Below are 26,997 nucleotides of genomic sequence, written 5' to 3'. Positions count from 1 at the left end.
CTGCAGAATGTGTTCAACAGACTGGCAAACACCTCTATAAGCACAATCAACACGAGCTGAGAGAGACTCACTTTACTTCGTGAATACATTTACATTATGTCATGTGAAATTACTGAGCAGCTGTTAAGAGAAAAAAGAAAACAAGATCAGTATTCTTGCAGAGGGATTTACTGAGGACCAATCATCAAACACACATGGAAAATAGAAATGGCAGTCTGAAAAGGTGATAAGCAATCAACTACAGACAAAAGTGAGACACTATGACCTTACATTCAGTGTGAGCACTAAATTAACATATCTGTGCAGCGTACTAGAAAATTAAGAGGACAATAAGGACAAAGCATATTTAAGCCCAACCACAGGCTGCACAAATCTGAACTATCTAATCTAGTCTAATTACCATCTATTTTACATCCTATATCTCCAACCTTGGCCACATAATCTTTTCATCAGCATCTAGCGGGCACAGCTATGTTTGAGGAACTGACCTACAATGATTAAGCAAGGTGTATCTTATATTCTTTGGGACACAGCCTAGCCAAGGAGCAGGGCAATCTAAAGCCAGACAAGCAACTCAGACAACAGGCCCAATTAATTTGTCTTCATCCATTATGCAGCGCTCATTTTTTTCTCAGCAGAAGTCATCTCCCTCTGATCTGTAAGACATTCCTGTTAGGTTTGTCTAACTATTAACTGCAAAAGATAATGTCATAGAAGTAAACCAATTGTCATGCTCCAGGCTTGCTCCTTTGCTGGAATTACAGAACAGTAACCTTCTCATATAAAAGGGATGTACCTGAGTGGCCTCTCAGAACCTTGGTTTAAAAACCTTGCTACCAATTAAAGTATACATAAGAATTATATTAATTTATTCCAGACAAACAATTTTATCACTAATACTATCTAAAAACATTTGAACGGCAACTTTTTGTCTTTGGATCTAGTACAATGCATCAAGTAGTAACTAAGAAAACAGAATAGTCCCTGCAGACAGTGCCTTCAGAGGTCTTTACCCCATGCTATTTTAAATAGCATGCTTAAGTCTGGATGAGACTAGTACATTTGGTATGCAAACAAAAACAAATATTTCCTATAGATGAGCTCTACAATTTTGCTTGCACAGGATTTTTGTTCCTTAGAGATCAGGAGAGAAACTGCCAAAAATGATACTGAGTCAGTAACAAATAATTTATGATTTTTTTTTTTTTATTCTCACAAGCATATTTAGGAACTTTTAAGTCTTTATGCTATGCATAATAAAGGAAGATTAAGATGTGTATTAAGTCACAATAAGTAAAGGAAAGAAAAATGCTCCTGCTGTAGTTAGAATCTGTTGAAACCCTTGGTCAGATACTCAGAATAGGCAATCAAGGTAACTTTATTTAATTTAATGAACCTACACCAGCTTACACACGTAGGCATGTATCCTTGACTTATTTTTTACTTGTATTAATTTCCTTAATTCTCTTTCATTTGTCTTTTTGTGTGTGTATGTGCGCATCTCTATAAGAATAAGGAAGAAATTCACAACAGCTTTGATGCTTTTGCTGAGAATGTCAGACACCTTATTTAAGGCGTGCTAACAAACAATGTTTGTTCACATTTGCACTGGAGTGCAAGAGGAAAGATAAAGCTACTAGAGATTATGTAAGATTATGTGGCTGGGTAAAGCCACAGACAGGAATACTCTGCTACAGCAACAAGCTGACAATTCCAACCACTTTTTTCCTGAAATGTTTATACACATACAACATGTGAATATTACAACTTCTCTATAGAAATGAAAGCTATAGCCATAAGAAACCCATTTCTTTCTTTTATTATGCTTCCAATCATGTTTGAGTTTATACTATGCCAAAAAGCAAATTTTATTCACATACCCACTCCTCAGTTATACATAGTGCAGGCCTTTCATACTGTTCATTATTTTGCTCAAAGAGGCATGAACAAATCATGAAAATGATGCTTGTGCCAAGTGGAAGAGTATTACTTGTGCTTGCTTCCATTTACTATAATTTAATACAGTATCATTTTAGTAATAATGGTCAACTTACTAATCAGAAAAAAATAATAATAATAATAACAAAGGGAGGAAATTTCATCCATTCAGTTAGCTGGAAGCTAGAAAAATAAACTGAAATTACGAGCATGCCAGCTCTTCTTCTTGCCTCTTTAAACCTAGTATATTTCAAATATACTTCTTCTGATCCTCATTCAGAACTACACTAATGGCAAAATAAACCTCCTTCTCACAGGGACTGGTAATTAGTTCTCATATTTCACACAAATTTCTGACTGAGAACTAACACCCAAGTTTTTATTCTCCAGTAGTGACCTACCACAGAAAGGCACAAACGCAAACACAGAGGAAAGGAACTTCATTCATTTTTCCTGTGCTTTAATTTTCTTCTGTCACATTTTTCCATGCTTCACTGCTTCAGCTAAAACACAAATATCACTGCACACACATACGTGTGGATATTTTCACTATTTATTGTGATTGTACACACCTCTTAGGCCAAATGATAAGTAGGATATCCCTTCCCTTCATAATGTAAGGAATATAACATACTGAACTGGCCTGTAACATAAAAATAGTTCATTCTTTTAGATGCATTAACTTCACTATCCAATGAACAAAATTGTTCTAGTGGACTGAAGTCAAGTTACATGGATAAGAGGTCTTGTTTTATGTAAACCTGGAATTTTAATCACTCTGTAGCCATAAGGCTAAAAAGCATGCCTAGATTAATAGTCCATTCTAGTATGTAAGTTTAGTAAAATACATTTTGGGAATGCCTTATTAACTTTTTTTTCCCCTAAAAGCAGTACACTCCTGTTTGTCTGTTTGCAAATAAATAGATAGCATAGAACTCTTGGTAACAGATTTGATTTTTAAACTGTTTATTATACAGACTGCAATAAATTGTTACTTGTAACAAACAGTGCACCAAACATTGCCAGGAAACACACCATTACTTCAGCCATGTTCTCTTTGTGAATTAAACACTGACCTTGGAAGTAACATTTCCTTAGCTAGAAAAAAGCCACAGTTAACTCAGGAATGGCCTAAAATGTTGGATCTTAAAGTTATAGTAAACAAGAAAGGCAAATCTGGATTAAACAAAAATGCAAATGCAAGACTATTTTGTTTAGAATAAAATTCTGGTATTCTAAGGTGAAATTTTAAAAATCCAATTTCCGCATTTACAGAACAAATGAGTGATTTTCCTTAGAAGTTCAGCAAAGTCTGCATGTAATGTCTCCAGCACTATCTGAAAGAATAGTGCTGAATAGAAAGAACTTACCATGAATGTAGTCTTCGACCTAGACACTAGAATTCAGTGTCATTTTCAGTATCAAATTATCCTTCACTGAGTTCCTACATAAGATCATATAACTGAAAGTTTTCTTCTGAGATCTTTGAAAACTGATCTGCTCGGACCACCTATCTTGTTGCAAAGGAAGCAGTGCATTTGGTGTATGTTATATATAGAAACTCACTATCTTTTCAGCTACTTACTGCATTTGATTGAGCACATGTGTAAAAATAATAAAAAATTATGATTAAAGACCTAGATACAAGCCTACACATGTAAATACTTCAATCTCTTAAGCTCAAAACAGCCTAAGAGAACAAGAAGAGTCTTTTCTTTTCTAGACTGTACAACAAGCCTTTTTTTTTTTCCAGGTACTTCCCTTCATATTTGCAAAGTATTTACTTCATCCTACTATACTGATATGTTCCAAATATTTAGTTCTTAAGCTTTTCAAAGCAATGGCAGTCTTTTATAACAAAAATCACAGTATGGAAACACGTAGTCTCAACATTCACAATGCAAATTGTTAGTCAACATCATATTCCTTTAAAATAAGAAGCTGTATTTCTGCTGTCAAAGTATTTGACTTGAAAACAAAAGAAAACAAAGAATCTACAACAGAAACTAAGAAAATAATACAGTGGTGGAAAATAAAATGCCTACACACACAGAAATGGATCTGAAGATGGAAGATGGGGAGACATTGAAAATGTAGGCTTTAAAGACCACCTAAAAGAGTCTATTCAGTATCCCAAACCCTCATCATTTTGATAACAAACAATCTATCTTAGTTTTGCTACCATAAGAGGTTGGACATAGCACAAGACAAGTTATGAAATGACTGTGTGGGGAGGGTAGCTATTATCAGGTTTCAAAACTATAATAGAAGCTGATAACAAGCAACATTAAACTCACACTTCAGGTTTTTACAAATGGCAGAAATTAGGTATGGTAAGAGATTTTACTGTTCTTACTTACAAGAAGATGGCATTACCTGAGAAGCAGGCAGTTCCCAGAGATGCAAAGAGTGTCTATTTCATGTCCTAAATCACAACTGCATACTAGGGATAAGCCAGACCACAATTTTTTCATTCAGCAGTAACTGAATATCATAAACTCAAACTGCAGATGCAGAATTTCTTTAGGCTGCTTTTTTTTCTAGGAGAGGTAGAACACTTTTAAATGAGTGAAATACTTCCCATTCTTCCACAAATCCTGAATAGAGGGTGACAACACACTACACACTCTGGCAACACTATAGGCTACCATCTTACTGGCAACCCATTTTCATTTTCTGTTCTGATCCATAAAATACTGGTCCTACAGGCTTATATGATGTTATGATGTGGAATACTGATAGCAAAATTACAAAATTATTAAACCATGATGGAGGTTTACAGAGGTTTATGCAGAACACTAAAATTTTAGTAACATCTCATTTTATCCCACCACTCACCATGTTGTTTTAAAGCAACTTCCCAACTAAAAGCACTAACATCTTTTTTAAAAACAAGTTCTCCAGCGGTCTGTATTCTTGGGAATATGGGCATCTAAAATAATATGAATCAGTGTTTCTTAACCTTCTGGTTTTCCAGAAATCTAAAATTTAAATTTAGGTGTACCCAAAAAAAGCTGCTGACTGAAAGCTGCTAATTTGTATATTGTCCAATGGATAAGTAAAAATGATTCTGAAAAAAACTGCTTGTATTTCTACTAGTATATTACTCTAGCTAAAAGAATATGATTAGCAGTGTCATTCAAGTGTTCAGTTACTTATACAGTGATAAGTCCTGCTTCTGTTGACCTCTGTGCACTTTGATCATTAAAGTAATGACAGCAATTAATTCTTACCCAGCAAGCAAATATTATCTTGTAAATGATGTACACCATTCATAGTTTTGTGGGTACAGCTTGCATATTAGACAAATTTAGCCATAGAGGACATAGTCTTACTTCTAATGCTTCTGTGTCATGTATTGGTGACATCACGTCCATTAAAAAATAAAATAAAACTGTGGCAGTATAGGACACTACTTCAAACTCCCTGCCTTCCCCTTCCAGCATTTCATGGTACTCCACGTCAATCAAGTTCAGAACTGGGTTAGTGGTGCCAGATATTCCCAGCTCTAAAAAAGAGGGTCAAGGCAAACTGCTGCTTTGACTCTCACAGCTGGGAGCAACAGTCTTAATAGGCGTGTACATCTGCTACACACAGAATAACAATATCCCTAGCTACTTGTATTCATGCCCATCTGTTGAGATGGCATGTTGCCTGCTCACAGGTTGGTCACATCCTTGCCACATGGCACAAAAGCTAGAATAGGGAAAGCTTATTTGGCCAGCTTATTTCTCAGTAAAAGTTAATAGCTCCTCTTCAGGACAGGACATTACAAATTCTGGCAGTGTCTCTTTAATATCATGAGCCATTCAAACTTGTTCCCAAATATATTTTCAAACTTTAGCACTCAACTAATAGATCTTTACACAAGATCATTAGTATATGCAACAAGCAGTTTTTTGGTGAAGACCTGCCTAAGTATGCTATGTGATAATTACACTCTCTTTTTAGCATGAAATACTCTTAAAAACATTATACACTGTATATGGTTACACGTCATACCATTAACCTCTATCTGTTGATGTAGATGTTAAGATGAATCTTTCAATCTGTAGCTCATTTATGGCATTCTCAGACCCTGAACAGATCTCTGCTAAAGTAACAGCTTTTCATAGAATTATAGCATGGTTTAGGTTGGAAGGGACCTTTAAGATCATCTAGTTCCAACCACCCTGCTATAGGCAGGGACAGCTCCCCATAGATCAGGTTGCTGAGAGACCCATCCAGCCTGGCCTCAAATGCTTTCAGGGAGAGAGTGGCATTCACAGCCTCCCTGCGCAACCAATTCAAGTGTCTTACCATCCTCATAGTAAAGAATTTCTTCCTAATATCTAGTCTAAATCTACCCTCTTTCTGTTTAAAACCATTTCCCCTTGTTCTATAGCTGCATGCCCTTCTAAAAAGTCTCTCCCCAGCTTTCCTGTAGGCTTAAGGTACTCTACTACTCCTGTAGGCTTAAAGTACCTCTTAAGGTACTGGATGGCTACAAAAAGGTTTCTCTTAGATCCTTCTATTCTCCAGGCTGAAAAGGGAGGTGCACCAGCCTTCTGACCATCTTCACGGCCCTCCTCTGAACCCACTCCAACAGCTCCATGTTTTTCTTGTACTGAGGTCCCCAGAACTGGATGCAGTACTCCAGGTAGAGTCTCATGAGAGCAGAGTAGAGGAGCAGAATCACCAGCCTCAACTTGCTGGTCATGCTTCTCATGATGTAACCCAGTATACAGTTGGCCTTCTGGGCTGCAAGTACATATTGTTGGCTCATGCTGAGTCTTTCATCAACCAACAGCCTCAAATCCTTCTCCTCAGATCTACTCTCAAGCCATTCTCTGCCCAACTCTTGGGCAATTCTTGGGATTGACATTCTGTTTCTGAATAGTGCAGATTACTATTGTAAATGGAGACTTTTTCTGAACAAAAATACAGAATCATAGAATAACTCAGGTTGGAAAAGACCTTAAAGATCATTGAATCCAACCATGATCCAACCATACTACCCTAACTAACAACCCTCCGCTAAATCACGTCCCTGAGAACCACATCCAAATGGTTTTGGATCTTACATTGCTGACTTCATTTGAACCAATAATAAGATGAATGAAAAATCCTTCAAAATTTGTGGCTCTTATAGCATCACTTCCAAACTACATAGAAGCAACATCAGTTTTCCTATTTTCAGAAAATTATTTGTTAAACAAATATAGAATAATTTAGTCTACTGGTATGCTTACATATGAGTGTGGAGTACATATCTCTTTACTTCTTAACCTCCTGGAAAACCTCTAGAATGTGTGTACAAGCACATGGCTCCTGCTATACGTGAATTATACAGTATCTGTTGAAATATATAATATATATAAACGTACAGTAATTGTTGAAATGGCAAATGTGAATTATTTACTCATACTCCTAAGATGCATACTAAGGTTAGTCTATAAAGTATCCCAGTGAATATTGGCTCTGTGTCCTCCATATTTATGCTTTAGTTTAATATTCTCACTATGTATTAGTGAGCTTTTAAAGTTATCCTAGATATAATTTAGAACTCAAATCCTTTTTGTTTGTTTCTATGATTTTTTAAAATTTGAATATAACTTACTAATAAGCAAAACAAATACATAAACTGAAGTATTCTCACTGGAATTTTTTAACTAAAGCTGCTAAGTGGGACATTATTTATTTATTTATTTATTCACAGTAATTGCTTTCTGCTTAACAGCAATAGAAATTTTAATATGTAAACCCCTTTTTCAAGAATAATATTGCAAGTTGAATCAGAGTCCAGAGCAGTGTTATGCTAAGAGTGCAAATATGCTGTATTTTTTATATCCAACCAGGATAAGATGTCAGGTTAAGATTTGTGGAAGCATACATCTTGTTCTCTAGCAACATTGAATCTAGCTGTCCATTAGAAACACAAAGCTTGCCTTGATTTCAGACAGCAATACATGGAGAAAAAAAAAGAAAAAAAAAATCCAGGACATTAGTACTTATGTAGAAACTGCAACTGCAATTTAGAATAGGAACATTGTTAGACATTTATCACACAGACAGGTTGCGTTCATAGTTTTAACCATTATCACAATAATGAAGCAGCAGAAATCGAATGATATTGAACAAGAACTAAAACCCCAAGACAGGCTCAGATCTTCCTAAACAGGATAATTAGTACCAGCTAGTATGAGTGAAAATATCACTATTCAGACAAAGACAAAATTAAAGACTAAATTAAATTCTAAAGACCTTTCTACTCATAGAGTTCTTGTTGCCAGACCAGCCTAGATAATGGCCACACTGATCTATGACTAGTCAATTTCAGAGCATACAAGATCGCACGTATTCGCCAGCCAGCATCAGTCATCTTTTAATTCCTCCACAAGAACCTTTTTGCTCAAATCAGTTACCATTCTCAGTTCATCCAAGACACCATTCTTCTTACTAAGAAAAATGTACTACCACTATTGTCAAGGGACCTCCAGTAATTTCAAAAAGTAATGCCCACTTAGATGTATGCCAAATTATTTCTAGCATTTTTAATATATAATTTATATTTATATTTTTTATAACATAGCCTGAAAATCAGGTAAGACTGACCTCTAAGAAGCATGAGCTAGCGCATTCCAATAAACTAAGGATTAAAAACAACTTTATTGGGAAGAAAGCACTAGTGTCAAAAGGACATTTAAAATGTGATCAGAGAAAACAAATTCAGCTACAGAATAAATCAGAAACAAACAGTGAAAATTGAATATTGATGTCTGAGTTTATGGAAGGTAGGGTTTAATTCAGCCTGGGATACTACTCCAGCTGGAGTACCATGACACATCACTAAAATGTACAAATTAACCTAAGAAAAGATAATTGCTATTGATAGGCAATTGAGAAAACTGACTACTCTGAGGAGATGAAAAGAGAGAAATCTATGTAATTTTGCTAAGTGATTTATCTCGACAAGATGTACAGTAACTACATATTGTAGCAAAGAGGAAGGTAAAGGACTATTTCCTGAAGACATCACAGCTGACCCAAAGAGATTGAAAATTTCAGATGCACACTAGAAAATACTGTCTGATTCACTAGATTCTAATATATTCTTCTTAGGAGAGTACTGAAATTCTGGTTGGTTAAGAAATTCCACAATTAGACTGGAAGATGTGACAGACAAACAGACTGAGAAAAACTGTACAATAATGGCAAGAAAACTGAACAAAGCACTATCAGATAATCTTATTTACCATAATTTCTATGAAATTTAATGTTTGCTCTTTTCTGTTTAAGCTTGCTCATTCAGTCATGAAAATTCTTAAATCTCTGGACTCAAAAAATGTCTCTTACTCAGGCAGTAGTGCCTCAGAGCTGTTCATGCCAATTATCCAAGGTCATTTAAATACATTTTTCACAAAGTACCTTAAACTTAGTGCACAATTTATATATTTATCAAATACTAATCAATATGCTATACCACAGTTACTACTGGGCCTTGAGCTAAACTCTGAATGCTACATGAATTCAAATTGTGCAAGCAGCCCATCTGCATAAATGAAATTGAAGCATATGCAGTGATTGTTATTCACAATACAAAAGAAATGAAGAAGTGGTCTAAATGCAGTACATACTGCAATCTGTATTTTAAGTAAATCTTAACTGTGTTGTTTTTTTTTCTTTAACAAATCTAGCTTCGATTTCACTTTCTTTCTCCAGCATATTACCTCCACTGTATTGCTAAAGTAATTTATTCCATCCTCTGTGGAGAGCCTGGATCTCATTTGCCAGCATATTTATCTTTCCTGCCACTGCACTGTCATTCATCTGCAATCCCCACAGAACACCAGACCTGTGCAGAATTTCAATTAGGATTGATTCAACTAAATCCAGGCCACAGAAGTGAGGCTGACTGGGTGACCCCCTGAGATCTCAATATGCTGATTTAGAAATGAAAATTTAAAAAAAGAGAGAGAGAGAGAGAGAGAGAGAGAGAAAATAAATTAAAGAAAAAAGAGGGAAAAATACAAAATAAAAATACAAAACAGAAAAATAGCTGAAGTTTAACACTGAATTTCATCAAGATCTCTGTACACTCAATATAATCTCCCTCACATTTTTTCAGTCTCTGTATTGTGTGGGCAAACTGTATTACAGTAGCTTTGATAACCACTAGAAAGAAATTACCATAAAAATCTCTATGTTTCCTTTGAGGTTCAATCAACTTAAAAGACCACTTGTAATGAACAGAAAAATGATTCTCACAGAGACTCAGCCACCTTAAGCTTTCTATTCTGTATATGTATACATTCAAAATTTGATATAGTAAGTATACAGGTAAAATGGCTCTTCTGGACTCTTGATTTGACAGATTTACAGTAGTTTTCACTGTAATCACTGACAGCCTTCATCTGCTTGTCTGTTAAATGGCCTAAAAGAATTTCTTAAATAGTTCTGTTACTGTGTCAGTTTTGTGGGTTTAAAGGCAGCTAAGCTACAGAACAGTAACTGACAAGTCTTTTTATCTCTACTATGTAAGAATATAGCATTCACATCCAAATTTTATCTTAGCTGCTTATAAATCATTTGATTTCTTTGATTACACACCAGAAGCAGATACAAGCAAATACTTTAGTTTACCCTAAGGAATTACAACAGAAAAGAGAATAATAACAATTCCACATTCAATTATTTTTTTATGTCACTATAAAATTTCCTCAAATGGATTTCCCCTAAATATCAGTGTTTACCACGGAATAATAAGCAGGTATGAACTCCCACAGGATGTAAAATGAGACAAGATAACATACATATGAAACATTTACCAAATAAGAATTAAAAAAGAAGGAAAAAATGGAGTTGGAAAAACATTAGCGCATACATGTTAATGTCAAATAAAGCAAAAGTCATCTGAAACTGGATGAACTGACATTTTCCTTACTATGTTACTTAATGTGACCAAACCTGAAATTTTCTCATGTGACAAATATTTTGCAACTCTTTATCAGTCACAGATAAAAATTTATTAGTGTACCCAAATTAGTATGAAGAAGCAAAATGATCAATTAAAATTCAGTCTCTGTAAGGGTCTGAGAATGAACTCACTACAAGGTTGATTTCTTTCTGAAATTTGGTCACAAGATCTACATAAAACTGCAGTGAAGGGGAAATGAACAAGGTTTATTGCATTACTGTAATAGATCTAAGAGTTCATTCTGTCTGCAAGTATAGTGTATTGTAGTACAGATACATAAGAAGCTATGCTCCAAGTATATTTTTTTAAACAGCAGTTCTTTTCATGCTTCTTCTAAGGTACTAATTTATGACTACAACTGACTAGATTTTTTTCTCTGGTACATCATACATGTGGAAATACTAAAGTCATCACATTCCAAAGTATATTTGGAAGCATATACTACTTTATTCTTTGAGCTATCTTTGGGGAACAGACATAGCAACAGCTGTATTACTATACATACATTTACCTTAGAGTATTCTATGGTATAAGAACTTAATAATAGCAACCAAATATAATTCTGAAAAGCATATAGAATCTTACCTTCTTTCTTTATCTAGATTTACTTCACTTTTAACAGACCATAAAGAAAACTCTCAATTTTCTGGGCTGATAGTACTTTGTTCTTCATTTCATAACCTGAAAACAAGATCAAGTGGTCCTATATAGAGGTTTAGTCCCATTTGTAGACATAGTTATTGTCTTTAACAAACGTTACCTATCAAATGATCTCTGTATTATATCAGTATGATGTTACAAAGCAAGTATTGTGAGAGGAAATGGGCAATAAGAGAAAATGTTTCTGTGGGAGAGTTACTATGTGCTACAGAAAGAAATAGAATAAAAGAGTATTATAAGGAAATTGTGAAGAAATGCATCAAAATAATACCATAATTCAGGTGGCAATTACAAACCACTGAATATAAGATCCTTTTCAATTGGCTCTTTAAATCATGAATAAATTGCTATGGGGATGCAAACAAAGAATAAGGAATAGGCATTATGACAATGGGGAAAAAGAACAACAATACTGTTTCTTATGTAAGAAATGATGTGACAACTGCTGACTATATACCTATATAGGAGCTGAGGTAGTCAGTCTTTGCTTATTTGACTATCAGTAATAGACTAGTTTTAACACAATGGTATAAGTAGATTTACCAAGATACATTACTTGAAATACCTTAAGTATTTTTAATTAAGTTCACACATTCAGAGAATAATGGGCGAATGTATAAGTAAACTTTGTAACTACATAGAAAAATACAGTATGTACAGTAGAATGTAATTGTTGGTTCATTCCTCAAGAAATGCTTCGCTAAATAGAAAAACATTTCCTGATTGTAGACATAAAACTGAACATCATAAATTTGGAAAATTAGCAATGATGTTCAACCCAGATTAAAGATTAGGGTGATCATTTTTCAATATTTTATGGTATATAATTAATAGCAATAGTGACAGTAATAGTGATAAAAACTACTTTTCCATTTAATTTAATATAGAGTTATTCTTCAGGATTATAGACTGATAACACAAATTGAATGTGTTTTCTGCATATTTAAATGATATTAGCAGGCAAATTTTTATCAGACTGTAGATATTCAAAGAAATTACTATAGATGCACAAATAAATTGTTCTAAACAGTATCTTAAAATGGAAGGTAGATTATTATTCATAAAATGGACTACTGCAAACATAAAGGACTGGTCAGACAGATGGAGTTCAAAGATCAGAATAGAATTCTGTCATGTGTTTGAATACCTGAGATAACTCAAAGCATTAGCTAACAAGCAAATGGAATATTGTTAAACCTAAAATGTGAGATACAAGACAAAATCTGTTCACAGTTTAAAAACATCAAGCTGTAAATGACATTTTTCCTTCTAAGAAAAGAACATTATTATTCTTTTTTTCTGTCTCCTTTTTAAAGATTTTACGGTTTCATTCCTACGTTTATCACATTGCATAATCATTACTTCATTGTGTACTCTATGTTTTATTCTAAATATATTCAGAAAATATTAACAGAAATTTTTGAAAGCTCATCTACTAAGCAATGTTTATTGTCACATGATGTAGCATCACCTATGAAAAGGACAAGTTCTATTCTTTATTTTCCCACTTGTGGCCAATTCACATAGGATGTAAATTCCCATCACTGACATGATAAACTAGCTAGTGTCATAAACTAGTAATTATTTGTCTTCATAGAAGACCAAGAGATCTAGATTAGAAGAAACATGTTCCTTCAGAACTACATTTACTCCTCCTTAAAAACAAGCTACATATATTTAACCTATTCTTAGCTATCACCAGTTCTATAATCCATATAGAATTTGCAGATCCAAAATCGGCTTAGACAGAAAATAGACTTCTACAACTCAGTGATGAGAGTAAAGTTTCACCTTACCTTTCACCTTCATTTTACTTTCCTACATTTTATGTAACCTACTCTTTTTCTATTAAAGTTAGTACACCCTTCAGAACTACTATCTCAAAATCCATCACAGTAATTTTTATTTCAGTTAACAAAGGAAAAGACCCGCATACAGGTCTTTACTGTGCCATAGAATATTTTCTCTGTTGGTCTTTCCATTTATTTATACAAATTTTATTATTACTTTGTTTCCCTTGAAACTAACTTTTGTTACTTATTCTACCTGCTTGTTCTACTGTTCTTAGCCTACTGCCTTACATTCAGCTTTTTTATTGTGTATAATTTCTTTTTGTTTCATTAGTAAAAGAGATCTGATACAGCCACACAGATCACTTACTCTATTTTCTGTGTATACTCATCACTAGGAAAGCTCACACTCTCACTAAGGTTGTTTCCATTGACTGACAACTCTATTACATTAATTTGGCACTAGATTATTCTTCTATGAAAGCCTCTTTTCAGTTATTTTATTGGGATTTTTTTTATTTTCAAACTTTAATTATACCATTATTTAAAATATTCAGATATTTACTCCCTTGTTTTAAGCATTGAAGTAAATAATGACTGGAAAAGTAAGTCTATATCTTTTCACTGCATAGGTATTTCTAATTCTCATCAGCTGCATGTTGCACATATATTCCCATTATTCTTGCTCTTTAATTAGGTTTTGACAATATATATATTTTAGAAGTCAGTTTTAGACCATTTTTATGCATTAATGATTGCTTACAATGGGATTTTCAAAGACACATTACCCCAATTTATTTTTCCAATTGAAGTTTACTTTCTTCATTGTTGAATGACTTTTTTTTCTTTTTTCTTTCTTTTCTTTTTTTTGTTTTTTTTTTAAATTCATGAAATATAATCTTTTCAGTATAAAAATAACCCTACTTCTGTTAATGTCCATGACACTTTTGGCTTCAGTGGGCTCTGATTTAAGTAGCGGACACAGACAAGATATGAACAGATATGCATGAAGCAAGTGTAATGTCTGAGTTTGTGTGGTTTCTTAAGCATTTCTTCTACAAGAAGCTCTGCTGAATCCTCACAGCACTCTGCCGGTTACTTTTAAATAGATTTAAAGAGATGAATCATTTGGTGATGAACTGGTGATTTGGCTAGAACTATTCCAGTCCAAAATACACTGAATAACATAGTTATTAGTTACAGCATATCTGGAATGTATGTGCAACATAAAGGCAATGTTTGCTATTTGGAATCAGGTGGATATATGTGACCTGGCTCTCTCTCTATATATAATTATGTAGTTTGATTTCATTCTGCAGCATTATTTATCTATGACCATATAAAACAAAAGTAGACACAATATTCTAGAGTGCTCCTACTCCCACTGTGAGAAGCCAAAATTTTGCAGTGAATGAGAGTTAAAGAGGAATCATGCTTCATTATTTCTGCAGTTTGCTGAGTGGATTAGCGGAGATGTTTTCTTTGTAGATGTATTTTAAAAAGAAAACCACAATTGCAGAAACACCTGTAAATGACATGACCTCACCTGTAATTCATTCCATACTCTACACTGACAGTAGCAAAACTTCAAATTTCACCATTTAGTAAGACTTCTTTCCTTTTAGAGTGTACTCCAGGGTAGAGAGCAATTATTCCAGTTAAACTGTGGAAACAGATTTTTATCAGTTATCAACCCCTCAGCAATATGGCCAATAATGATAAAATTAAAAAATGTCCAAGATGTCAATTAGATTAGACTGTTGGGAGCATACCAGTTAACAGGACTCTGCACTTGTCAATACACCCAGAGGAAGAAACATGTCATCTAACCTCAAATCCTCAGATCTGTATCCATCATAATAAACAAGAGAAGATGCTGCCTGAATTACATTTTTAAAAAATAATAATAATCTAAATTCCTCATTAAGTCTGCATTCACCACATGGCAAGCTATATATCCACAAAACACCAGTTCAAAATGCATATTTTTATAAGCTATACAGTTAAGCAACAGATTAATTTTTATTGAAGACTACCTGCTAGTATATAACATGAGTTGCTACAGTAAAATAATTTTTTTAAAAAGTTCCATAAAAGTCTATTTATTCCAGCAGTCACCTTTTCTTTACAGTTATAACCCACCTGACTGCAAAATTAAAGTCTATGTTTACAGCAGAAAAGCTATTTTGAATACAGTAACAAGAAAATTATCCATAGTTTAAATTTTATTCTTAGATGAAACAAACATATGTATTTACTAGCCTTCTTCTCAGCCCCATTACTGTAATTTAAGCTCAGGTGTGAATTCACAGCACACTAATTACCCCACACTGATCTTCCATGTGGTTATTAGGAATGTATATCAATGATATAATAAAACACATCTGAGTGAATCTTTTTCAGTAGAAGTTGTCTTAAGGGAAACACAATGGAGAAAAGGAAGAATGCAGATTAATGTACATAAACAGTATTAAATGAAGTTTTAAAAAGTGGACTGAATAACGTGTGTTTGTTAACAATGTATTTGATGCTTCACTAGGAAAAAAATTATTTCCTATATTATTCACAAATATTACTCAAACATCGAAAAATACCTTGCACGAAAACTATGGCTTCAAGCCTCCGGTAATGTTTGCAGGACTACATCCATATCTCTCTGAATGCTTACTGTTACCGTTCTATCAGCTTTTTAGGATATCATTCTTCACAGTCAAATGGTTTAGCCTCTATCGTCCAATGTACTGCACTCAGAAAAATATTTTTCTGTTTATTACATTTAAAACAGTTCAATATAACTTTCATTTGAATGCTGAAAGCACTTTTTTCCATAGCAATAACAATAAATCAGAAAATGAAATCAAACTTCTTAAATAATGAGTAATAGTGCTCATATATCACTAACAAGAGAATTTGGTTTTGAATGCTTTATGCTTTTGACAGACTGCAAAGGCAAAATGCAGATTGCATACAAATATTTTCATGTTTATTGTTCCCATCTCATTTAATGTGAGTGGCATGCAGATGTTTAAACATGCTGATATCTCTTTAGTCATTTATCCTCAGACAAGGGTAGATAGGACTTACACTGTGTCAAGTATATTCCTTCTACACATACATTTTCCTGGTTTATGTCATCTCTAGGTAATAAGTGACCTTGTTATAACCACTTTCATAAGGACAGATTTTCACTACAAGGACTGCAAAGCCTATTATTCATATATCTTTCTGACTCCAAAGCCAAAGGTAGACTTTGTAAAGGACACAGTGTGAAGAGAGATTGTACACAAATAGTCCTGTACCCACATATATTCCATTAAAGATACATTCTTCCACAGATCAAAAAGAAACTCGCTGTCTCATTCAGAAAGCTGTGAAGACAGTTCCACTTCAAAATGAAAACACATGTCAAAAACTTATTATGTCAAATATATCAGATGTGTCAAATATTAATGAAACATGATTTGTAAATACAGATATTATAGAGAGAATGACAGATTGTTTGTGCATAAGACAACAATGCCTCCATTCATAGGGTTACATCCTAATCTATGTCTTAGGAATAACTACGTATATATCTTCCTAAAGAGGCACAATGTTTTTATATTCCTTGAGATTACTTACATGCACTCAATTATTTTTAGGCAGAATAGTTTAGAGTCTCAGAAAACCACAATCAGATGGTGAGTATAAAAAATGTGTGAATATACTAGCACTAACGTTCAGCACAGACCTGATCCAGCACTTTCTTCAGCTGAACTAAACCCTTCCCCTTTTGGAATTCCTTTATTTTTCAAGAAAGTATCATAGTGAAGCATGAAGAACAAGAAACTAAAGAGGTAAATGAAAATCAATTTTTAAATGATTGCTTGATCAGCAGATATGACCAGCAAAATTAATATACTTAGAGACTTTCAATTAATAGTTGCATATGTTCATCCTGAATATAGAAAGAAAATTTTATCAAGGCCCACAACATTCAGTTAGGTTGTTTTCAGGTGAACTTCACAAATTTCTAAAGAGTTACTCATTGGTAACCCCAACAATGTTCCAAATATTTTTGAAAGCATATACCTAGTAAATTGATAAAGTTGAAATAACAAAGTGTATTGCAGAAGGCTCAAAGCCTGATATGAAATGTTTAAGTTTTTTTCTTTAACTAATTGGATAGCTTTCACAAGAATGAGGTACATTCTAAAAGATTTACAGATAATTACATTGCTGTGATCTTGCTAAAATGTTAAGAAACCACTGTCCCACAGGGTAAATTTTAACAAATATTGATACATTAGCTAATGAATAGCTGTAGGATGATGAAAAATAAACAAATAAATAAAATTTGAAAAAGAGATCACAGAACCCTAGGACTCCAAAAAAGAATGTCTGTAAGTAATCTACACTGAAAGAAAAATGTCACTTTCCTTCTACTCTCCTTCTTACTAATTACATTCAGAACACATGTTCAACACTTGGTAGATATTGCTTGAATGCAATTTTTTCTGGAAAGAACCTCAAGGTGTCCTCCGCTCCCTTTTCATTATAGTAAAGTATGACCTAGAAATACTGACTAATAACTTTAAACCAAAAATATCCTCAAGTACTCATAAAAGCAGGTACATGTTTTGGAGAAAAGATAGATGCATCACTACCAGAAAAATACAGTTATGTCATTTTTAAAATTATGCAGGAATTTGGTTTCACGTTACACAGTAAAAAAAATGAGAGGAACATTCTCAGGAAGTACTGCCAGATCAACACAGATTTGAACAGTTACCATGCATTTTAAGCAAATATTTAAACATTGAAACTAGCTATAATCTCCCAAATCTCACCTTCCATTAAAGTTAATTGAAATGAAACTATATGGATCATTTATGCTGAAAAAAGTACTAGGAAATTATTACAAAGTCAAAAATAGCAAGACCCATTTTCTCAACAGTTACTGTTTGTTCAGGTAATGAAAGTTTCACAGTCCAGAGTTATCCTGTAAAATAAGGCACTTGTTCTCATAGGACATACACGTGGTACCTGAAAGGAGGAAACGTACATCATTTGTAATAAGCCACTCCTCATAAACGCAGGTTTAATCTGCCAAACTATGTAATTTAATGCTAATCCCAAGAATTCGCATGGCCTCAACTTAGCATAAGTGACAGAAACCCATCTTTCTGTCTTTAAGACTTTGTATTATGTTATTTAGCTAACAAAACAATCGTCTATATGTTTGTGGCCCTAAAATATTAAGGTTCTTTTTTTTTTTTTTTTTTTTTTTTTTTTTTTTTTTTTTTTTTTTTGTGTGGTTGTGTGAATGAGTGTTTTATTAAAAATGCGGGGGGGGGGAAGAAAAACAAAAAGAAAATATAATTCCCCCTAACATTCATCTCTTCCTTTAAAAACACTTTTTCCACTAAGATTTTTGTAGTATTTAACTACACTAATTTAAACAGTGTTAATTACTGCTCTGAGTAAATTTACTTTAAGTTAAAGTCTATCATATTATAAAGTTAACACAAGTTAACATGGAAAGACTAAAAAAGTAAACATGTAAAATATAGTATTAATTCATGTAACTTACAAAATGCTGAAAAGCGTTTCTTACAGGAGCTAATTTGAAGAGAAATACTGGTGCATTTTTCACCCCATTCAAAGCCAACCAATACCTCCTTACATTTCTTTCTGTGCATTAATGGTGCTCTGAACTGGGTGTCACGAAGCAACAGAAACAGTAAGAGTAGTTTGCAATTACAGGGCCAGATTCACTACCAACTTTTGCTAGACAGAATTTGCCGACAAGATGCAAAGTAACTTCCTGGCAGGCTTTACTGTGGAATTCTTATCAAAATGAATGATCCTCTACTTTAGTTAGAACTCCCAGAAAGAACAGAAGTTCAAATGTCTTCTAGTCTCTTAAACAGATACTTATCCAAGCTTTGTCTCTGCTGTCAAAAAAGTGAGATTATACTATAATATATGCATTAACTGCCTTGCCTCAATTCCTCAGGGAGGCCAGACACTGCAGTTTAAAATGAGCTAAACCATTGGTGAGAAGAAGTGTTGACATCAGCTATATTACAGAGAAGACCATAGAGGTGTGACCTTCACTGTGAATTCACAGTAAGATGACAATGGATGGTTACCTTGTCACATCTCTACTAATTCCAACTCTGTAAAAGTGAAGACACAGCATGGGTCACAATCTGAGACAGGATGGATTTTAAGCAAGTCAGCCTGAGCCCAGGCAGGCAGGGATCTAAGGCCTGTGAGATGGGAGAAGCCAGGCTACAGCTTAGTAGCAAAGCAATTATCAAATATGAGGGGAAAGCTCTGCCCAGGCCTTGCTTCTCCCCTCTCCTGAGTCTTCCATTAACTCCCCAAAATATAGTTGCTCACACTGACAGAAGGTAGCACAATCTAATCTACCACTCTCATGACTGGCATATAAACATACTTATGTAATTTTGCTCTTTCTGTTTTTGACAACTTTTACCTAGTTTAAACAATCTTTTAAACAGAACATTTCAAAGATAGACTAGGAATTGTAAATTCCTATCCTTTCTGAAGCTTGATTTGTACCTTTGAAAAATTTCCTTCCACAAATGAGAAGATGGGTGTCAACAGTTTATGGGCTGATTTGACCCAGTTCCATAACTAGCAATGCAGAGGGACTGATAGATCCGTGCTTCTGGAAAAGGCGATAAGGGAAGAAGGGTAGAGATCAGCCCCAAAACAAAACAGCAGCAACAATCTGAAGAGAAACAAACTAATTTACTAAATAAGACAGCAGAATGCAAGATAACACACTACGATACAATATAACACAAAATATTTAGAACTGGAGCTAATAAGTCAAATAAAATGATTAAGAGTATCTGAAACTGAAGGCCTTAATTTAATGCTGAGGCTTTTGGGGCAAGCAGAAGGGAGGAGAGCCTGAGAGCCTGATGATCAGACGAGGACAGGGGGAAAAAAAAAAAAAAAGAAAAAAAAAAAAAAAAAAAGGACAGCAGGCAACCTTGCAAAGTCCTGTAGGCAACATAGTTAATGTAGTTCTTCCTTTCTGGGACAGGTACCCAGAACTGGAGCATTAACTCTTTAACTCCCAGTGCACTACATGCTGTTATGATGTGGAATACCAATAGCCCAAAATCATTAAACCATGAGCCTGGGGCAGGTTTGCATGTGTTCTATTTTCACTGTTCAGAAAACATGACACAATATGTATGTGATCTATATCTTCCTGTCATCTTCTAACCTGGCAGCTTAATAAAATGGTGAAAGCATTAAACATAGTCAACATATACATGATATTACCACAAACTTAAAGGAATAGTCAAATACATCCTGATTTAATAAATGGGAAAAAAGAGGGAGAGAGAGTACACAGCATAGTCAGAGCTTGTTTCAAGTGGGTACTGAACTCTAGACTAAGATTTACTTGTCAGCATCATCAATAAAACAGATAATTAATAATTAATAAAGCCTGCACTTCAGAGATAAAGAATAACATTAAATTTTATTAATTATCCATGAATAAGAAACAATAGTAGACTAACCAAACTGAAATTTCTGGTACCTTTAAATTCTCTCTAGCTATTGCTCCACATTAAAAACCACCAAATCTTCAAAGTAAAATACAGAACATGAAACCTGGCAATAAAAATTGTACCCCACAGTAATCATTTTTCTGCAACTGCACTAATTTGCCATAAATATCTAACTCAAGATGTTCATCCAGAGTGCTTGTTTATTCTTCATGTATATCAATAGGTACTGCAAAGAATAAGGTACAAAATTTGCTCATATCTTTAGAAAATATTTTTCAATAATGTATGTGCATGTAGGTCTTTAGTCTCCACTACATCCCTGCATTTACACTTAAAATAAGTAGAAACATACAGGTATAAACAACAAGGATGTTTTTGTAAAAAAATTCACATCTGTGTATGAAGTTCAGAGAAGGCAGAGCCTTGGGATTTTGATAGTAAACAGATTTATTAATTTTAAAGAGACAATATTCTAAAAAGATTCAAAGCAAATACTCTTGGTCAGATTGGTGAGGTGAACTGACCCTCAGCTAACAGCTGGTCATGCTATGGTCTTTTCTGGGGCGTTTTTTATTTAAAAAACAAAAACAAAACACAACAAACAAACAAACACCCCACCTTCTCTAACTTTGCTCAATTTTTTTTGTTTTGTTTTGTTTCTCTATCCAGTTCTAGCTCTGCCAGTAAAACGAAAAATTGAAGTAAAGCTTTTTTCTTTGAATCCATATTTGAACATAAGCTGTTCTACTGATCTTTTGTTGTAGTCTTGAAAACTTCATTAACTTTATTTCTCTGATAAAGCGAATAAAAGGAGTATCTGTGTAATAACATTAATTGTCTAAAAACACATTTTGAATTCAAAACAATGTAGAATATATATTAGAATGACTACTTAAAAATAATAAAGACTGGGAAAGAAAAGTATTGAAGATGATAGAATTGGGTGGTTACTTACTATTTATTTAATGATGAATCTTGCTTTTACTTCAGAAGTTCAAGCTACTTTCTCAAGCAAATGACACAGTAAATCCTCCATTTTTCATTCCCTACAATCAATAAGGACAATAGTCACTTCAAGTACGTGATACGAGACTGTCTAATCACATTGTTTTGACCAGATGGTATTTTAAGAGATAGTTTGGTCCTGACCATTCTTTTTTAGTTAATAGTCTTTTTAACTGCATACATAACAGCTTCACATTTGATGGCTTCTCAGTTAATATCCACAAAAACAGATAAATCTTTTGCAAGTGCCACAGTAGTGTCAGAGTATTCTTGTTCTACACATAGTTTTTGTATTATTTTATATAGTAGTTAATTGTGGGAGTGCTTGCACAGCCCAAACGCAGCAAAACAGTCTGTGCGAGAACAGCTTTTAGGACAGAAATATGTGCGTGAGCAAAGAACGCAAAAGGAATAAAACATTTCTGACCAGTACTGTTGAAGATGAAGAAACATCAGCTAGATTAAATCAGTGAGACTTCTGAAGTGAAAGAGCTGGTTTCAAAAGAAGTGTAGAACAGTATTAATCTTTTAACAGTAGAAAGAGACTTGAGCAGAAATAGCACCACCACCCACAGCCACACATCAACACCAGGTTGAGTCTGGTGGAAGCTGGAAGAACCTGCACCCACTTAGGCACAGCACATGGGTGATCTGCAGCCAGCTCTGCCTGCACAACATGGGAAGCACTGGTGCAGAACAGAGAGTGGGAACACCCGTGCCTCTGAGCAGGGCTGTGCAAAGTCACTCACCCTGTAGAGTGGATCTACTGGTAGCCCACACCACCAATGATAGAGAGGTGATGGAATAGATTATTAGATGGCATTACTTAGATGGTTATTTGGAAGTTTGTGATGATTATTAATGATTGTAAGTACCTTGCATTTTGATTTATCTTCTGTATTACCGATATTGAACCTGAATATAATTAATTGACTGCTGGATAATCACATGTCATTGATAAATCAATAAACCACCTTGATTGAGACTTGATTTAAAACATCATGAGCTGCACAACTTTTTCTCCTGCAACAAGAAAGGTAAGACTTATAGTAACTATTACCAAGCAGAATACACTTAAAATTTGATAGTTACAATTTGAAGAGTACTTCTTTATTAAAACCATACGCATTTTAACACAAATAATAAAATACAAAACTTTGATAAAGGAAAAATGTACATTAAACTAACTAGATTATCAATTTTATCAGAAATTTTGAAATACTTTAATCCCTTTTGTAATCCCACATTAACTCCTCATTAGTGCACTACCCTAAATGGCAGCAATTCACATTATCTATGAGTAAGCTAGAGTGAACAAGGCTTCTGCTTTAGGCATTTTGCATCAATCGCAGCAAAACACTTTAAACTGCTGTGGTTACTTTCACAGCCTATTAAAAGAGAACATTTGTTAATTTTTTTTTATTGCATACTCCTTATACAAGCAGCCATGCTGATATAAACCATGTATGAACATACTGAGTATGTTTTGGAACCATGTTGAGCAGAAAACCCAGCCAGGTTAAAATCAATTAACTATTTAGGTAGGTTAAACACTTGCTTATCTGTTGCCTATGAAAAATTCTCAATTTGTATCATTGCTATCTCTAAAGAAAGATTTCAAAATCTGATACAGAAAGCAGGTTTTCTTTTTCACTTTTTGTACTTCGCAACACACTATAAGACATAAATATTGTCATCTTGGAGCTGCATTAAAATCTCTACTGTTTGATTAAGAGGAATCAAATGAATGCTTCTTCATTTTCTAAGAAGTGACTTAGTGAATAGAACCTAGGATTTAAAGGCATGCTAGTGTTGGTTCTTCATCACTTATATCCAGATCATTAGGAAATAAATGTCCATTTGTAGATTCTATATTACATGAATCAATGTGTTAAGAGTATAGCTAAGAAACATTGCCTTACATAGTTTGCAGAGAGTCCATTGTGTTATTTATTCAGAACTGTCTCTACGTCTGTTGTAAACATTTTGTAAACAGCTGGTATCTCACTTGAAAGTACTGATGCAGTAATATTGTGTTGCAATGAAAATATCTTGTTCCACAAACTTACATTGAAGTGGTTTCTTTGTAAATTGCAATGAGGCGCCAGTCATCATGGTTCAGAAACTTAGTCATAATCCTTTAAATTTTATGAGAATTGAAAACTAAATCATCCAGGAAACTTTACTGCAAAGGCAATGAGTTCATAAATATAGTCTGTATTTCATACCCTTCTGCTATGCTGAAATTGCATTGTTTCTTGCAAAATCACCTGTACAAGAAGAAAAGTAAAATTAAAGGTTCACAGGCATCACATTGTTTTGATAAACCCACCTTCAGCAGAAAAAATAAACAAAATGAAGACACTGAAATTTTGAAGAAAATTCTGTCTCTCAGCATACACTTACATAGCCAAATCTGTCACCATGTAAAGTCAGCAGAGTGCAAGCATATTAAGGAAACTACTCCAATGTGCAAAAACTCAGCCTACCTGCACTTTTCTGGGAGATTGGGTCACAGAGAAAATGAAAAAGTATACGATAATGCTAAAATATGAACTGGAAAAAAAATTAAAAATAAAAATGTGCTACTCCACTAAGATGTGCAGTAAAATAAAATTTTGTCATATAATGAAATCCAAAACTAAGTCACCAAAGGCTATAAAAACATTAACATGTCAAGGTCATAAAAGACTTTTCTTTTGCTAGATACTTCCTAATTGCATCATCTTAATGCCAATACAATCCTGTAGTAAGGTGTTCTTTAACATACAGTAAGATATTAAACAATATTACTTCATAAAGGAACTTCACATATGTATGGGAAATCACAGCTTGTACCTCTGATTAATCAGCTGAGGCGAGTGTTGGGTCAGCTGCAGGAGCACAGGTGAGAGTAATCTAGCTGTGCTCCCGGAGGGGGTGGACTTCAACTCCACCTCCTCTGAGACCTCAATTAAGGGCTAACCACCACTGAGGCAGCATCTCTTGGAGGTTGCTCCCCAGTTGAGACTGCCTCAGCTTTCCAGTCAAGGCATTGACATTGGTGACTTTCCCTTTGCTAATAACCTTTGACTATTTACCACCATCTTAGTCAACATCTTTATATTAGCCACTCTTACAACGTAAAAACTGGAAACTGAAATAGAAAATTCTTCAAATACTTGGTAGACATAACCACACGCTAAATTTCACATCAAGGTCAAAAAATCTCCTTACAAAAAACAGAAGCTCAACTCATACAGGCAGAACATGGGGACTGTACCCTGGTAAAACCATTCCAATATTTGCAGTTGGTGGTGAATAACTGGGCATCTTGTGATGTTATAACCAAGGGTTTAACACAAGTCACAGGTAAATAAACAAGAAACTAGGTAGTAGACAAATAGATAAGACTTTACTTACACGTATAGAGTAGGTAAGATAAGTACTGGAATTTCATATCCATTTCTGCCTGTTACCATTTTAAAAATACTGAAATGCTGGGGAGAGTTTTGAAGAGCCTGTGAGAAAACTCGCTTGTAAATAACAGCTTTTTCTCCTATTAAAAAGATGCTTGAGACTCTTCCTTGATTAAAGAAGAAAAAAAAGTAGAAACACAAATATCTCATGTCAGAAATATCAGAACAAATAAATTCAACTTAGAAGCGAGCCTTTCTACTTCAGTGATAAACGTGAATGTGAATTACCATTAACATAACAAACAGCAGTAGCTTTTCCACTTATGAAACTGAAAACAAGTTTGTTTTAAATTTCCTTTTTAAAAAAATTATTCTTTAAAACTTTAACTACTTTTCAAAATTTTATTTCTGTTCTTCATTTTCTAATAATGGCAATTAAAAATACACTGCTTTTTCATTTATTAAAACCATTTAAAAATATTTCTATTTAAAAATAGTCTTCCTAAATACTCTTGTACTTCCTATATAGACTACTTGCATAATTTTATAGAAAGTAATTATTTCACCAGTGTTTAGTAACAGAGCACCTGAGCAAATTCTCTGGGTTATACTACTTAAGATAAAAGATTGCTTCTGTCAAATAGAGCACTCTGATTATTCCTATTGCTTAAAAATCTCTGAATCTGTGAGGATATTCTTCTGACCACGACACATAACATTTCATATGGAACTGAAACAGCAGGCCACAGATTCATTTAAATACAAAAAGCAGGTATTTTGCGTTCCAAGAATACAAAGCGCTTCTTTTATAAATCTCTGAAACAGTGATGAAACATGGGGATGACACATCTTGTAGTATCACAAACAACAACTTTCCTCCCTTCAAATTAATAAAATGTAACAAATTTAAGACCTTGACAGCTTGATAACCCCACTATTTTGTGTTTCTGCAAATATTTGCTCAGATGCATGAAGACAGATGTCTTTTTAGAGTTCGGTTACCCACATTAGTGACCTTAGAATTGGCTTCTACAGGTTTAATCCAAGCTTTATTAATTGCTTTTTGGAAGTGGCAGAATTGTAAAGAAAAGAATGATTGCTGTTTTAACAGCAAGAGATAATCAGTTATTATTCATGAAAGTTAGCAGGATAAGAAAGAAAATTACAGAAAAATCAGTTTAGCAAGACTTTATAGATCTCTCTATATTTGCTCATCCCACTACTAACTCCCAAAGTCAAATAATTTAAATACATCTATTAAAACATGCACTGACATTACATCTGTAAATAAAGTTTGTACTTACATATTTAGGAGAGCTAGACAGAGAGAAACTTTAAACGTGGTAATGCAGTCATCATATCTCCACAAAAGGATAAAATAATCTGTTATTGTGGATTTATATGCAGCCTATGGTTAAAGTGCTTGGTATTAGTATTTTGCATTTCTCTAATCCAGTTCGTAAAGAATCCAACTGTCTTACAACTTTTGTTAAACTGGATATCCTGTTATGCAAAAAAAGCAGAGCACAATGTAAATGTCAAATGAAGAATTTAACTTATTAATTTTTTAAAAAATAGAAAATATAACCAAAACGCAAAAGAACAACTACTATTAATCCAATTCTAGAGATAGTAGCAGTCTAAACACATAACGATGTGATTAACAGTACTAAAATTAGAAGTATTCAGCCTGTAAAAAAGAATGACAT

The 26,997-nt window shown here is 33.9% G+C and overlaps 1 long non-coding RNA gene across 5 annotated transcripts in view; it reads right to left on the bottom strand.

Moving 5' to 3' along the window:
- The window catches only part of LOC107315030, a 193,397-nt gene that overhangs the window by 79,568 nt on the left and 86,832 nt on the right, over positions 1 to 26,997 (bottom strand). For 3 of the 5 annotated variants that reach the window (XR_004307398.1, XR_004307399.1, XR_004307400.1), the window contains exons 3-7: positions 26,593 to 26,791; positions 25,293 to 25,455; positions 23,960 to 24,160; positions 22,766 to 22,913; positions 21,841 to 21,931 (exon numbers count right to left, since the gene is read on the bottom strand). This is a non-coding gene — a long non-coding RNA (uncharacterized LOC107315030). Of the gene's footprint in view, positions 1 to 11,479; positions 11,576 to 14,890; positions 15,008 to 15,602; positions 15,758 to 18,284; positions 18,370 to 19,914; positions 20,024 to 21,840; positions 21,932 to 22,765; positions 22,914 to 23,959; positions 24,161 to 25,292; positions 25,456 to 26,592; positions 26,792 to 26,997 lie in introns of all 5 variants that reach the window. The other 2 variants (XR_004307396.1, XR_004307397.1) reach the window with 2 other exon arrangements.

The sequence above is a fragment of the Coturnix japonica genome, chromosome 5, assembly GCF_001577835.2.
Source record: "Coturnix japonica isolate 7356 chromosome 5, Coturnix japonica 2.1, whole genome shotgun sequence".
Taxonomy (NCBI): Eukaryota; Metazoa; Chordata; class Aves; order Galliformes; family Phasianidae; genus Coturnix; species Coturnix japonica.
This window is presented reverse-complemented; position numbering and strand designations above follow the sequence as displayed.